The following is a 12,883-nucleotide window of genomic DNA, read 5'->3' on the forward strand; positions in this document are numbered from 1 at the left end:
GAGGACAAACGTGGTATGTCTCTCGGTTAAAAACAACGGCCCCTTTCCCCTCAAAAAAAGCACCACTCCCAACCAGACTCTGTAGGAAGTGTAACACAGCCGGGCCTTATTCACTTGAATGGGGCTGTGTTGCACTTCACCACATACAGTAGTGTCAGGTCGGCACTGTATCGGGAAGGAGCCAAGCGGCCCTCATACTTTTCATTCTCAAGATTATGGAGGTCCCCCGATCAGACATTGAGGATTCAATGTTCATTGGGGAAAACCTTCCTTAAAAAAAAAATAACCTCTTATTCTGCCTTTTAGGCAGACCTGGATTGAGCTTGGGTGGTTGCCCGGCAACAGGCTCCGCTTCAAGAGGTGACTACACTGGATCTCCATGCTCTCATGCTTTGCAGAAGTACTGGTTGCGTATATTGCGGGTGCTCCATCACCACTTAAGCCCCTATTTTTTTTTTCAGGGGCTGAAGTTTGGTGTGATCATTTTTCCAAATGTGCGCCACCTTTCTTCAAAGCGTTACTCCAGCCAACAATAAAATGTTCACATTGCTTAGAATCCACATGTTTTGCAACTGTGTGTCAAACATAATATCTGATGGAGCTGCAGCCTTGGTCTCCCGATCTTCTTTCTTGCATTTCAAGCCTATGTAATTACATGACCCCGTTCCCTGGGCTCTCCTCCCCTCGGTTCTCCTCCCCTCTTCACATATGCCCCTGTCAATCATTTGAGGGCCCTCCCCTTGCCACGCCCCATTTTCCAATTTGTTGCATCAAGAAATGTGCAATGAGACAACAGCGAGAATGGCCACAACCCCATAACAAAAAGTGGTAATGTCATTGAGGAGGAAGGTCCTGGCAGGGTAGTACTAAGAGATTTACAATGTCTGCAGAAATCAGTGGAGCAAACAAAAAAAAGGTTTCTCATTGTAATTACTGAAACCAACACTTAGTGACAGAAAATGTGGCCTTTGGGTAACAACAATGAACATCAAACCCTTGTCACTTACATTGAAGGGTATGTAGACCTTTGTAGACTATTTTTTAAACTAAAACAATGTTTTAATTTTTTTTTCAATTTACTTTTTGATACAGCTTCTATGTATCGTGGATACATAGAAGCTGTATCTTGCCCTGAAACCCAAATCCGTCAGGTCAGCGGGACTGACTGCTTCGGTGACAGCGGATCCTATCCAGATGTAATCAATCACATCCAAGTTCATAACTTAGATGTGATCGATAACAGGTGGATCATGCGTGTGAGAAACATGTAGAAGCCGCTGTCACCGAAGCCGTCAGTCCAGCTGACCTGACGGATTCAGGTTTCAGTGCAAGATACAGCTTCTTGTATAGGGATACATAGAAGCTGTATCTCAAAAAGTCAAAAATAATTTTAATAAAAAACCATTACAAAGTTGCATTAAACACTAGAATACATTGTTTTAGTAAGAAAAAAAAAAAGCCATCAAAGGTAAAGAGTAACTAAACATTCCAAAAACTTGTGACATGTCAGAGGTTTTGATTGGTCGGGGTCCGAGCACTGAGAACCCCACCGATCGCTAAAACTAAGTAGCAGAAGCGCTGGGGATCAGCTTTTCTCGGAAAGCCGAGCCGTTGGTGTAGAGGCTCAATAGAAAGTCTATAAAGCCCGTACACAAATTTTATTACTATTAGGCCTCATGCACACGACCGTAGCCATGTGCACGGCCGCGATTTTCGGGTCGGCCGGCTGCGGACTGTCAGCCGCAGGCCGCCCGCAAATCGCGGGACATGCACATGGCCGTCGCCATTGTTTTCAATGAGCCCGGACTGCAGAACAGGGCCGTAATAAGACATGCCCGTTCTTTCTGCGGTCCGGGCTCCCGGGCCGCGCAAGGACCGCAAAAACTATGGTCGTGTGCATGGCCCCATAGAAAAGAATGGGGCTGCAATTCTCCCGTAGATTTTCGGGGGAATTGCGGCTGCAAAAACACGTTCATGTGCATGGGGCCTTATTATTTACTATTGTTGGTGCAGTATATGAGTCAGGTGGGGAAGGATATTTTCGATCTGATCCCCTATAAGAGCTTTAAAGTTTTGATATTTGTAGGCAGTTATTACGGTACCTTGGGTCCTATGTCTTACAGTAACTGTCCATCTAGCCCCCCCCCCCTCAGCGAACCAGTGCAGTTATAATCCATACTATATGCAATGTATATTATCCAACATGATATTTCCCTTTGATGTGAATTTTATGTCTGTAATAAATGTTTCATTATACAAACCATCAGATACATCATGGCGAGGTCACAGTGAACTTGTAATGGGCCCTTGCTGGGAATCACTCACGGACAAATAGCGAAGGGGCAATTAAGAGCAAATGTGTGGTGTATCTTATATCTTACTAATTAACATTACTATCTCATGACAGCTATCGATGGAGCCGCTATATTTATATCATACTAATTTAGCTGAAGTAATTGAAAGCTTTTAGTGAGTCTTATTTTGCATTGATGGATTTGGTGGTTTAATGGAACATTAATAATACATTTTCTGTTTGTATGGCAATTTATAAAAAAAAAAAAAAAAGATCAAAGGTCTTTCCCCTCATTTAAAGACTATTTCGAACTACTATATAATCTCCCCTCTAAGCCTCCCGCTTAGTACACCGATAGCATATAAATGACAATGTTTGTTATTCCTGTACCTTTTCCCCTTGTTTTTAGTCCTGAAATTTATATGGTTTATTTATTAATCTTTTCATGCTTCCTATTGAGATGGTTTTAAAACAAGCTTTTATATGTGTGTATATATATATATATAATGTCTATATCACATCCAATGGGGCGGCGTTGTGCATAGGATTCCACATCCAATAATAGGGTGCTCCACATGGTTTGTAGACAATATGAACTTAAAGGGTAACTAAACTTTAAATTTTTTTTTTTTTTTGATATGTCATAGTGACATGTCAAATGTTTTGATCAGTGGGGGTCCGAATACTGAGAGCCCCACGATCGCTAAAACGAAGCGGCAGTAGCACTCGGATGAGCACTCTTGCGCTTCGTTTCTGATTGCCATTTCTCGGAGCGGTGTACGGGCAAATAGACTTTCTATTGAGTCCGTACACCGCTTTCCAAAAAAAGCCAATTGGAAACTAAGCGGCACAGCACTCACCCGAGCGCTTCTTCTTAGTTTTAGTGATCGGTGGTGGGTCCCAATGCTCAGACCCCCTCGGACCAAAACTACTGACATGTCACTATGAATTTAGTTACCCTTTAAGTTGCCTGCAAAATACACTGAGGGGGAGCTCGAAGAATATAAAGATAAATTATATAAGGGAATGTAATACTAATTAAAAAGGATCTGTCAATAGGACAAATCCCTTTAAATATCCCCATCTATAAGATGATCAGCGGGTGCTTGAAGCCTGATTGGCTAAGAAGCACCACTTGGCCACAATTTTGTGCCTAAAGGAGCTCAAGCTGTGACCACATAGCACAGTAATTAAACATATAGCACATGCTTTAGACCAGCACCCCGACCCTTGATTTTGAGCACTTATTGCACCTGATGATCCTGTTTTCTACAGAGAATCACTCGTGTATTAAGCTGAATCGCCCCAAGTTTACCGTGTACATTTGGTATATTTATCAGGAAAAGTTGCATATGCAAAATGGATCCATAGGGCCTTATTGACCCGACGCCATGAGTATCCTTTGGCATGTATTAAATAGCGCAGTCGACTACGCAATTTTTGGGTATATTGCCAAACAAATACTGTGCGGTATAGTTCTTTGTTTTGACGCGAGTAAATAGGTGATATATGCCGCTCTATGCCTATACAGTGGCATACATCGGGGGCTCCTATCTGAGGTAGACGTCAGTAGTATCTTGCGACACATATACCTCCTCCGACGTGCACTATCCAGAGAGGAAATCAGTTACAAAGACTGTCTCTCACTCTGGAGAACCTGGTATGTCCACACAGCTCCTTGATATCAAGGAGCTGTGTAATGCTTCATTTCCCCTGTGGTGGCGCTGCAGGAAAATTGAACACTTACTGCTGCCAGGTTCCCCCATAGATTACAGCTGATTGTTGGGGTTTCAGCAGCAGGACATCACATTATCAGCTTATCACCGGGGGGACCCTTTAACAGAAATATAATGGCAAAGTGGACGACCCCTTTAAAGAGGTCTGTCTCCACGGTAGATCCCTTTATCTTTGCAAGCAGTGCAGTTAGTGAGGTGGAAGAATACTGGGTCCAGAGAGATCCTCCTATGATAGCCGTGTTGTTTATAGATACTTTGTTACACTCAGTATTAGGGCAAGTTCACACTAGGCGTAAATACTGCAGATTTTCCTTAACAGATTTCGTAGCGGAAAATCCTCAGCATAACACAGTAGCAGCAAAGTGGATGAGATTTGAACAAACCTCATCCACACGCTGCGTAAATAATACGCGGGAAAAAACGCTCAAATTGACATGCGATGCGTTTTTTCAATCCGCAACATATCAATTGTATTTGCATAATCGCTGTGTTTTTGTTGCGGGTTTTTCCCATTGAATTCAATAGGGAGGTAAAACCTGCAACAAACAGCAGATGCTACGATTTTTGTAACGGCGATTCCGCCGCAAAAATCGCAACTCAGAAAAAAAATTATCTCATGCTCAGTCCCCATACACACGACAGTAAAAAAAACTCGTGAATCGCAATACGGTCCGCAATTACGGACCCGCACGGTTCTATTGGCCGTGGACACATTTCCGTATCGCTACGGATAGGTGTCCGTGCCGTAGAACCATGCCGGGAATTATGGAGCATGTCCTACTTTTCGGATTTTGCGGGCCGAGCTCCTATACTTTGTATGGAGGCACAACATGAAAATGCTGCCGTGATTACGGGCACGGCCGTGTGCATGAGGCCTTATGCCAGAATTTTGTGATCTTTCAGCCAGGCTGGCCTCCTGGGATGACGTTTCATCTCATGTGATCGCTGCAGCCAATCACAGAATGCAGCGGTCACATGGGATGAAGCAGAGGGACGCGTCGCCATGGCTACCGAAGTATGAATCTTTTTCATTTTAGGCGCAGTTTATCACGGCGGACATTTACAGACGAGAAACCGCAGCACAATTTTGTGCGGTTTTTCAGCCAGAATTGCCTGCGGGCACCAGGGCGTATACACTGTGTGCTTTTAACGGAGCGTATACGCCCTGTGTGATAAGTCTAACAATGAAATGACATAATCTGATGGATTAAGCGATTGCGGGTTATAAATATATCAGCATATATGCTTGTATAGCCTTCTCTACTGTTCACCACGGCTATGCTGGTTATAGGGTCTTGTCAGCGAGTGCTCCCCGTTCTCGTTACAGACGTCTTGCATGTTTATCGCTTCCTAATAGATGCAAATGAAGAGTCGTTAGCCATTTTCTCTGCATAGTTAATTTTTAGTGCAAAGAAGACGTTGGATAACTTAGTTGTCATTGAGTTAATTAAAACAGTTGGAATGACACCACCTTAAAGGAAAAATTTCGATATTTCTGAAGTATTCACGTTGTATTTTTTTGGGGGATTAATTACTAACACTCACAATGCCTGGTACAGTCTGAGAAATATAAAATATAGTATATATTTATATAAGTATATAGTCGGGACGTTGTGTTGCTGTAAAAATTGGGGCCACTTCAACCCCCTTTTTTTTTTTAATAGAAAATGGGGCAAGAATTTAAGTAGTTTTTCCTCCTAATTAGCGTAATTAACAAATAAATAAAAAATATTACACATTTGTAGAACACAAACACATATGCAATTTGTACCCAAATGCAATGCCAAATAATAGCTCAATATTGTACCCAAATAAAACTACCATATAGTGCCCACATAATACTGCCATTCAGTGTTTAAATAATACCGTCATATAATGTCTAAATAATGAAGGGGTTAATGGTAAAGTCACTGGTGGCTTCAGCGATGTCCTGTAGTAACCTGTTAGTGAAAAGCGAACAGATATCGATTTTGTCATGCCCAAGGCACGGCCGCCTAATATGCGTCTACATACGACAGCCCTGACTGCCCATATTTAACCGTTTGCCCCTGTCATCGCATTACGAGGGTTGGCAATTGAAGGACAAAAAGGAGCCCCCTCCATTTGTTTACATCACTTAGATGCCGGGCCACTATTGACCGTGGCATGTAAGGGGTTAAATGGGCGAGATCAGAGTTATCGCCGATCTCGCCCGTTGCCACTGGCTGGCTGTGATGACGCGGGCACAGCATTCACTATCATAGCCACTAACTGTTTGCTTCCAGGGCTGTAATTGGCTGATGTCCTTGAAGGGGTATTCCCATAATAGGACTCAGGAGCTACGGATACAGCTTAGCTCAGCGAGCTCAGCTGTTCCTGCACTCCCAGGCACCTCGTAACTCAGTGGCCAGAAAGTCGTGACAGCGGGAGAAGGTAGAATGGGGGTCAGGAGGTCTAGTACTAGAGATAGGTGCGGCCCCAGAGGTACGTCCTGTGGAGATGCCATAAATGTCCGAGATGGAAATACCCCTTTAAGGGTTGTCTTATTAAGGGGCCTGTTATTCATGGTTGTGGAACATGACCTGTTGATTAATCTTATTGTCAGTCTACAGATCTCCTTCATCACAGTGGCAGCTTCAAGACTATGCGTCACATAATGAGATTTTTTTTATTCTCTTACAAGACTAGTTCCTAAGAATATTATATCTGACTGAGGGTTTGGTGTCAGGGAAATATCATTAAAATCTGCAGCGCTCCCAGTGGAGCCACGAGGCACTCAAGGCAAAATTGCTGAAGTTCAGCTCCCTCTAAGGGCTCGTGCACACGGCCGCTGTTTTCTTCAGTGTCTGTTTCGTTTTTTTGCAGACCGCATACTGAAGCATTCATTTCTATGGGGCCATGCACACATCCACTTTTTTTTTGTGTCTGCGTGTGTCCGTACTGCACGTTATAGAACAGGTCCTATTCTTGTCCATCTCACCCATTATTGTGTGTGGGTCCACAAAAAACAAACAGACAGCACACGGAAGCCACTAAGATCTGTGTTTTGTGGTCCGCAAAACCGAAACGGGCGTGTGAAATCCTAAGGCCTATGCTACAAGAGACCCGTCACCTGCAGCATTGCTTTGTACTGTTGAAGCAGACTTTATTGCATCAGGTAAAGATGCTGCCAATAGCATACATACCACTGAGGCCCTGTGTAGTCTTATATCCTTTGCAACTGGGTATTACCATTCACCTTGTTAATGGGGCCTGTCCCTACACAATCTAAGGGTACAATCCCACATAGCAGCATCCGCATGCAGCTGAAGGCCCGCTCACTTGTAGTGACCAAGGGCGGCTTGATTCTGCCGGTAATACCGCACATGAGCGTGCTGCAGCCGACACAATGTGGGATCGTAACCGACACTGTCCAATCAGTGCTTACAGAATCAGACTACACCATTGACAAGAGGAATGGTAAAGCCCAGGTATCAACTTATTCATACATTTCCAGGAGGAATAACAGAGGAACGACCATTCTAATAAAACATGCTCCAGAATTGTTGCTTTATAGGGGAATTCGAGTATTTACTAACACAGACATGTCGGGGCCTGTGAAATTATCTGTGTCCTAGAAAGGGAAATGAGATTGGGATGCTGCTTGTAAATTAATTTCCCATCTGGAAACACTGAAGTTGTGGCACAAGTCGCAGTCATCTTACCTGGACTTGTGGATGACGCCGTGTCACCCTAGTGTAAATAGCAGGATATACATAAAAATATTAGTTTGTTAATTTGTAATGAGATAAAGGGGGATATATATATATATATATATGACACATGTATCAGCGCCGGTAGCCGGCTCATACTGAGTAAACAACCCAACTGCGATGACCTAGAAAATATTTCTGATTTCGTACGTCAGATAGAGATCCAGTCACAGTTGCCCGGCAACCTTTACATCTCGTTATCTGAGGGTGATTCGCTGGACGGTCGTTTTCGATGTGGCAGCTGAAAACGGACTTGAAGACAGACCAAAAAATTTTGCGTGTAGAGATTGTATACAGAAACATTACAGGGATGCAGGATTGAGTAGTGCGCGGTGGTGATGATGGTGCCTTGTCTCGGAGCAGGCCGAATTGGTAATGGATGCGCCCTAATTTTGCAGCTGGGGGGTGCAGAGGATATAATTATCTAGGAGGGTCCCATGGTAAAATAAAAAAACGTGCCGTGTTCCTAATGCTGGCCCAGGGTTGGTTATATCGGTTGGGAAATTGCCCAGGACCCCCAGGAGCATCTTTAGACTGGCGGACGCAAACCTGCACTGTTCTAGACCGCCGGGGACTTTACCATTAACCTCTCCACTACTTAGGCATTGTATGGTGGCATTATATGGGCACTGAATGGCAGTATTATGTGGGCACTGTATAGTAGTATAATTTGCACAATCACGATAATGGAGAATGGGTTTATTTTTTCTTATTTATTCTGAACGAACTTGAGATATAACAAACACTAATAAAAAGAATTGCTACGCGTTTCAACCTAGGTCTTCATCAGGCTTATTAATCAAACAAACAAATGTTTTCCTTTTGTATCCATTGAAATCCATTGAAAGGAAATCCTTCTGGGTCAAAGGTGATGGTTCAAAGTGGGAGTGGTAAAGTCCCGTTCCTCTGCTTGCGGTTGGTAAAACTTTTAAAATTGATCGTAATAAAATGACATACAAGTGTTATACATATAATAAATGTGACAATGTTAAAATCATATAAAAAATGTAACAAAATCGATAATTTATATGCTCAATAGATATATTAAGAGGAGAACTAAAGTATTTATTGATGCTTAAAGAGGCTCTGTCACCAGTTTATAACTGCCCTATCTTCTACCTAATCTAATAGACGCTTTAATGTAGATAATGTGTTGGTTTTTTTTTAAAAATCCACTTATTTTTGACAAAGTTATGAGCATTTTAAGAGTTATGCAAATTTGTTCTTAATGCCCAAGTGGGCGTTTTTTTTACTTTTCACCAAGTGGGCATAGTAAAGAGAAGTGTATGACGCTGACCAATCAGTGACCAATCAGCGTCATACACTTCTCTCCATTCATGTTCAGCTCTACTCACAGCACAGCGTGATCTCGTCACTTACTCCCACATTAACTTTACCGGGGTGTCGGGAGAATGAAAAGACATCACCTCCAGCCAGGAGGCGATGTCTTTTCATTCTCCCGACACTCCGGTAAAGTTACTGGGGGAGTGACAGCACAGCGTGATCTCGCGAGATCACCCTGTGCTGTGAGTACAGCTGAACATGAATGGAGAGAAGTGTATGACCCTGATTGGTCACTGATCGGTCAGCGTCATACACTTCTCTTTACTACGCCCACTTGGTAAAAAGTAAAAAAAAAACAAGTAAAAAGTAAAAAAGTTATACGTCCACAAAAAATAAGCCCTCACACCGCTATGTTGACGGAAAAATAAAAAAGTTATGGCTCTTGGAATGCGGGGAGTGAAAAACTAAAATAAAAAAATGTATAAAAATGGCTTAGTCCCGAAGGGGTTAATATACTGTTAGCGTCTCCATTCTCATGGAGACGCGAGTGAAAAGGTCCTGAAGTGCTGGACAGCTCCCTCTATTGCCAGACGACTTGGCTAGAATAATTGGTTATAAGGTTCTGAAAAATTGGACAGCGCCTTCTGCGTCAGGTAGGAGCTTTCAAAAGGGGGCGCTGTTGTATTCCAAATGAAAATCTGAATCTGTCTAACAACTTGGGTTAATTAAATTATTTGAGGATTACAGGTAATCAAACTGTCTCTGTATTTTCATTTAACCCATTAGGGCTGAGAGTGTTAAATTTGAATATCCAATAAGATTCTCGCTTATTTAGGACTGCAGATCTGTTCTCTATATTTGTGTTTATTTGTTCTATAGGTGACATTTTTAGATGTGTGAAGTCTGATATATGATGTTGCAATAAGTGACTTGATAGGCTGCGTTTAAGTATTAAATCTGTGGCCATTCAGTCGGCATCTGAGGGCTCATGTAGTCCTCCCTATATATTGGATCCCACATTGACATCCTATCATGTAAATGACGACATCTGAGCTGCAATTCATGAAAATTTTGATCATGAATGTCTCATTGGTGGTGTTTGATGTCACACTTTTCTTTACCTAGTTGATACTCTGGATGCTTTTGTTGCATTTGTATATACCAACTAAGAGAGGAAACAAACTTGGGATTATCCCAGATGTTTGTAGGCGTAATGGAGCTGTCTTTTCAGGCGTAATTCGAGGCGTAAAACGCCCGCATTACGTCTGAAAACAGTGCGTGTGAACATACCCTTATAGGTAGTTATAAAATTATTAGAATATTTCTTTCTTTCAGGGTTGCTGTCTTTTGACATATATTTCTTCTTCTCTATTAGGCTGGGTTCACACGACCATGTTACGTCCGTAATGTACGGAACGTATTTCGGCCGGAAGACCCGGACCGAACACACTGCAGGCGGCCGGGCTCCTAGCATCATAGTGATGTACGACGCTAGGAGTCCCTGCCTCGCCGTGGAACTACTGTCCTGTACTGAAAACATGATTACAGTACAGGACAGTTGTCCCGCAGCGAGGCAGGGACTCCTAGCATCGTACATAACTATGATGCTAGGACCCCGGCTCCCTGCACTGTGTTCGGTCCGGGTCTTCCGGCCGAAATACGTTCCATACTTTACGGACGTAACATGGTCGTGTGAACCCAGCCTTAGACAGATTTCTTGAGTAGTATTCAGATTTTTTTGATATGCATTTTTTTTAATCAGATCTGAGGGATAATTTATTTCCTTAAATCTCTCATTTAAGATCTTTGATTGTTTCATGTATGATTCCGTAGTGGAACAGTTCTTTCTTATACGTCTATATTGACTATGGGGTATGTTTTTTGTCCACTTTTTAAAATGTGCACTATTAAAATCTAATTATAAATAAAACTATTGGTATCAACCTCTTTGAAATGAGTTTTTCTGGTGAATCCCTTCTTGGTATTATTTCTTTCCAGATCTAAGAAGAGAATGCTTGTTTCCGATATCATTGGGGTAAATTTAATACCCCAGTTATTGCTATTCAAGCCATGAACAAATTTAACTGCATCATCTGATGACCCGGAGAGTATAAAAAACAGATCATCAATATATCTGCGATAGTATATAATATTTTTGCAATATGAGTGGTTATTTAGTATGAGTAACTGTTCAAAAACCCCCATAAATAGATTTGTTTTCTTGTATATTTTACCTTCATATTTGAAGATCTCGTGAGTTAGTATGAAATTTAAACCTTCGAAAAGGACTATACTTTGTTTCTCATGGAACGTTCCATTTTGTTTAAGGAAGTGTTTTAGACCCAAATTATGGTCTATATTGGAATATAATGCTGTGACACCTAGTGTCATCATGAAGTGATCTTCCTGCCAATTATGTTTTTTTAGGTCTCCAATAAGACTTGTCGAGTCTTTCAAATGTGAAGGTAGTTTGGTAACTATGTTCTGGAGGTGCATATCTATGTAGTTGGATAATTGGCTGGTTAGAGAGATTATGCCTGATATTATGGGGCGTCCTGGTGGGTTGATCTGGTCTTTATGGACCTTTGGCAAGTGGTAAAAAAACGGTAGGGCTGGTAGAGTTAAAAAATTCCTCCCTTTTTTTAAAATTTATAATTCGCTTTTCATTGTTCTTTTTTATTAGTAAATTATATTCTTCATATTTTATACTATATACTATACCTATTCTACTATACCAGCAGCACATTGGTAGCACTGCCCAGCTTATTGATATGGTGTATAAGGGTATGCCCACACGTAGCGTAAACACTGCAGATTTTCCACAACGGATTTCATTGCGGAAAATCAGCAGCATAATACAGTAGCAGCAAAGTGGATGAGATTCGAACGCTGCGGAAAAAAAGTTGCAGAATCGCTGCTCTTTTGTTGGGGGTTTTAGCTATTGAATTCACTGAGAAATAAAATCCGCAACAAATAGCAAGTGTTGTGATTTTTGCGGCAGAAAAGCTTTGATTCTGCTGCAAAAAAACGCAAATCAGAAAACAAAACAAAACTTTTTTGGGTTTCAAATGAATAAAAAGGTTAATACTTATCCCCAGCCCTTGTCATAGCGACACTTTTTTCTGTTCTCCGTTCAGGCCGGCCTCCTGGGTTGGCGTTTCATCCCATGTGACTGCTGCAGCATCATCTCAGGAGGCCGGGCTGCATGGAGAGCTACACTAGAGAGATACACTACACACATCCGCCATCTTTTTGTGCGTAAAATTATAGGTTTTGCGCATAGAATAAGGGTATGTTCACACAACTTATTTTCGGCCGTTTTTCGGGCCATAAACGGCGGGGAAATCGGGAGCAGAACGCCTCCAAATATCCACGCATTGATTTCAATGAGAAAAACAGCATTCCGTTCCGACGGGGCATTTTTGTACGCAGCTGTTTTGAAAAACGGCCGCGTTAAAAAAATGGCCTGCGAAAAAGAAGTGCATGTCACTTGACTATAGAAAAACAGCTCCAAAAACGCTAGTTAATTAAAAAACGGATGAAAATAAGGAGCTGTTTTTCCTTTGAAAACAGCTCCGTATTTTCAGACTTTTTTTGCTAAGCGTGTGAACATAGCCTGACTGTCAGTTTGTATTATCACGTCAGTAATTTTTCAGGTGAAATTGCCCCATTTTGCACACAGAATAACTTGTCATTTTGTATTATCGCACATCAGCCATTTTTTTTGTTTGAAATTGTGCCGCTTTATGCACAGAATGGCTGTCAATTTATAGTACCGCATAACAGCTAATTTTTTTTTGTGTGAAATTGTGCCGTTTTACACACAGAATAACCATTTA

At 41.9% G+C, this 12,883-nt stretch overlaps 1 protein-coding gene across 1 annotated transcript in view; it reads left to right on the forward strand.

Moving 5' to 3' along the window:
* LOC142657627 (serine/threonine-protein kinase TNNI3K) overlaps window positions 1-12,883 on the forward strand; it is a 227,442-nt gene that overhangs the window by 137,342 nt on the left and 77,217 nt on the right. The window lies entirely within an intron of this gene.

The sequence above is a fragment of the Rhinoderma darwinii genome, chromosome 7 (genome assembly GCF_050947455.1).
Source record: "Rhinoderma darwinii isolate aRhiDar2 chromosome 7, aRhiDar2.hap1, whole genome shotgun sequence".
Classification (NCBI taxonomy): Eukaryota; Metazoa; Chordata; class Amphibia; order Anura; family Rhinodermatidae; genus Rhinoderma; species Rhinoderma darwinii.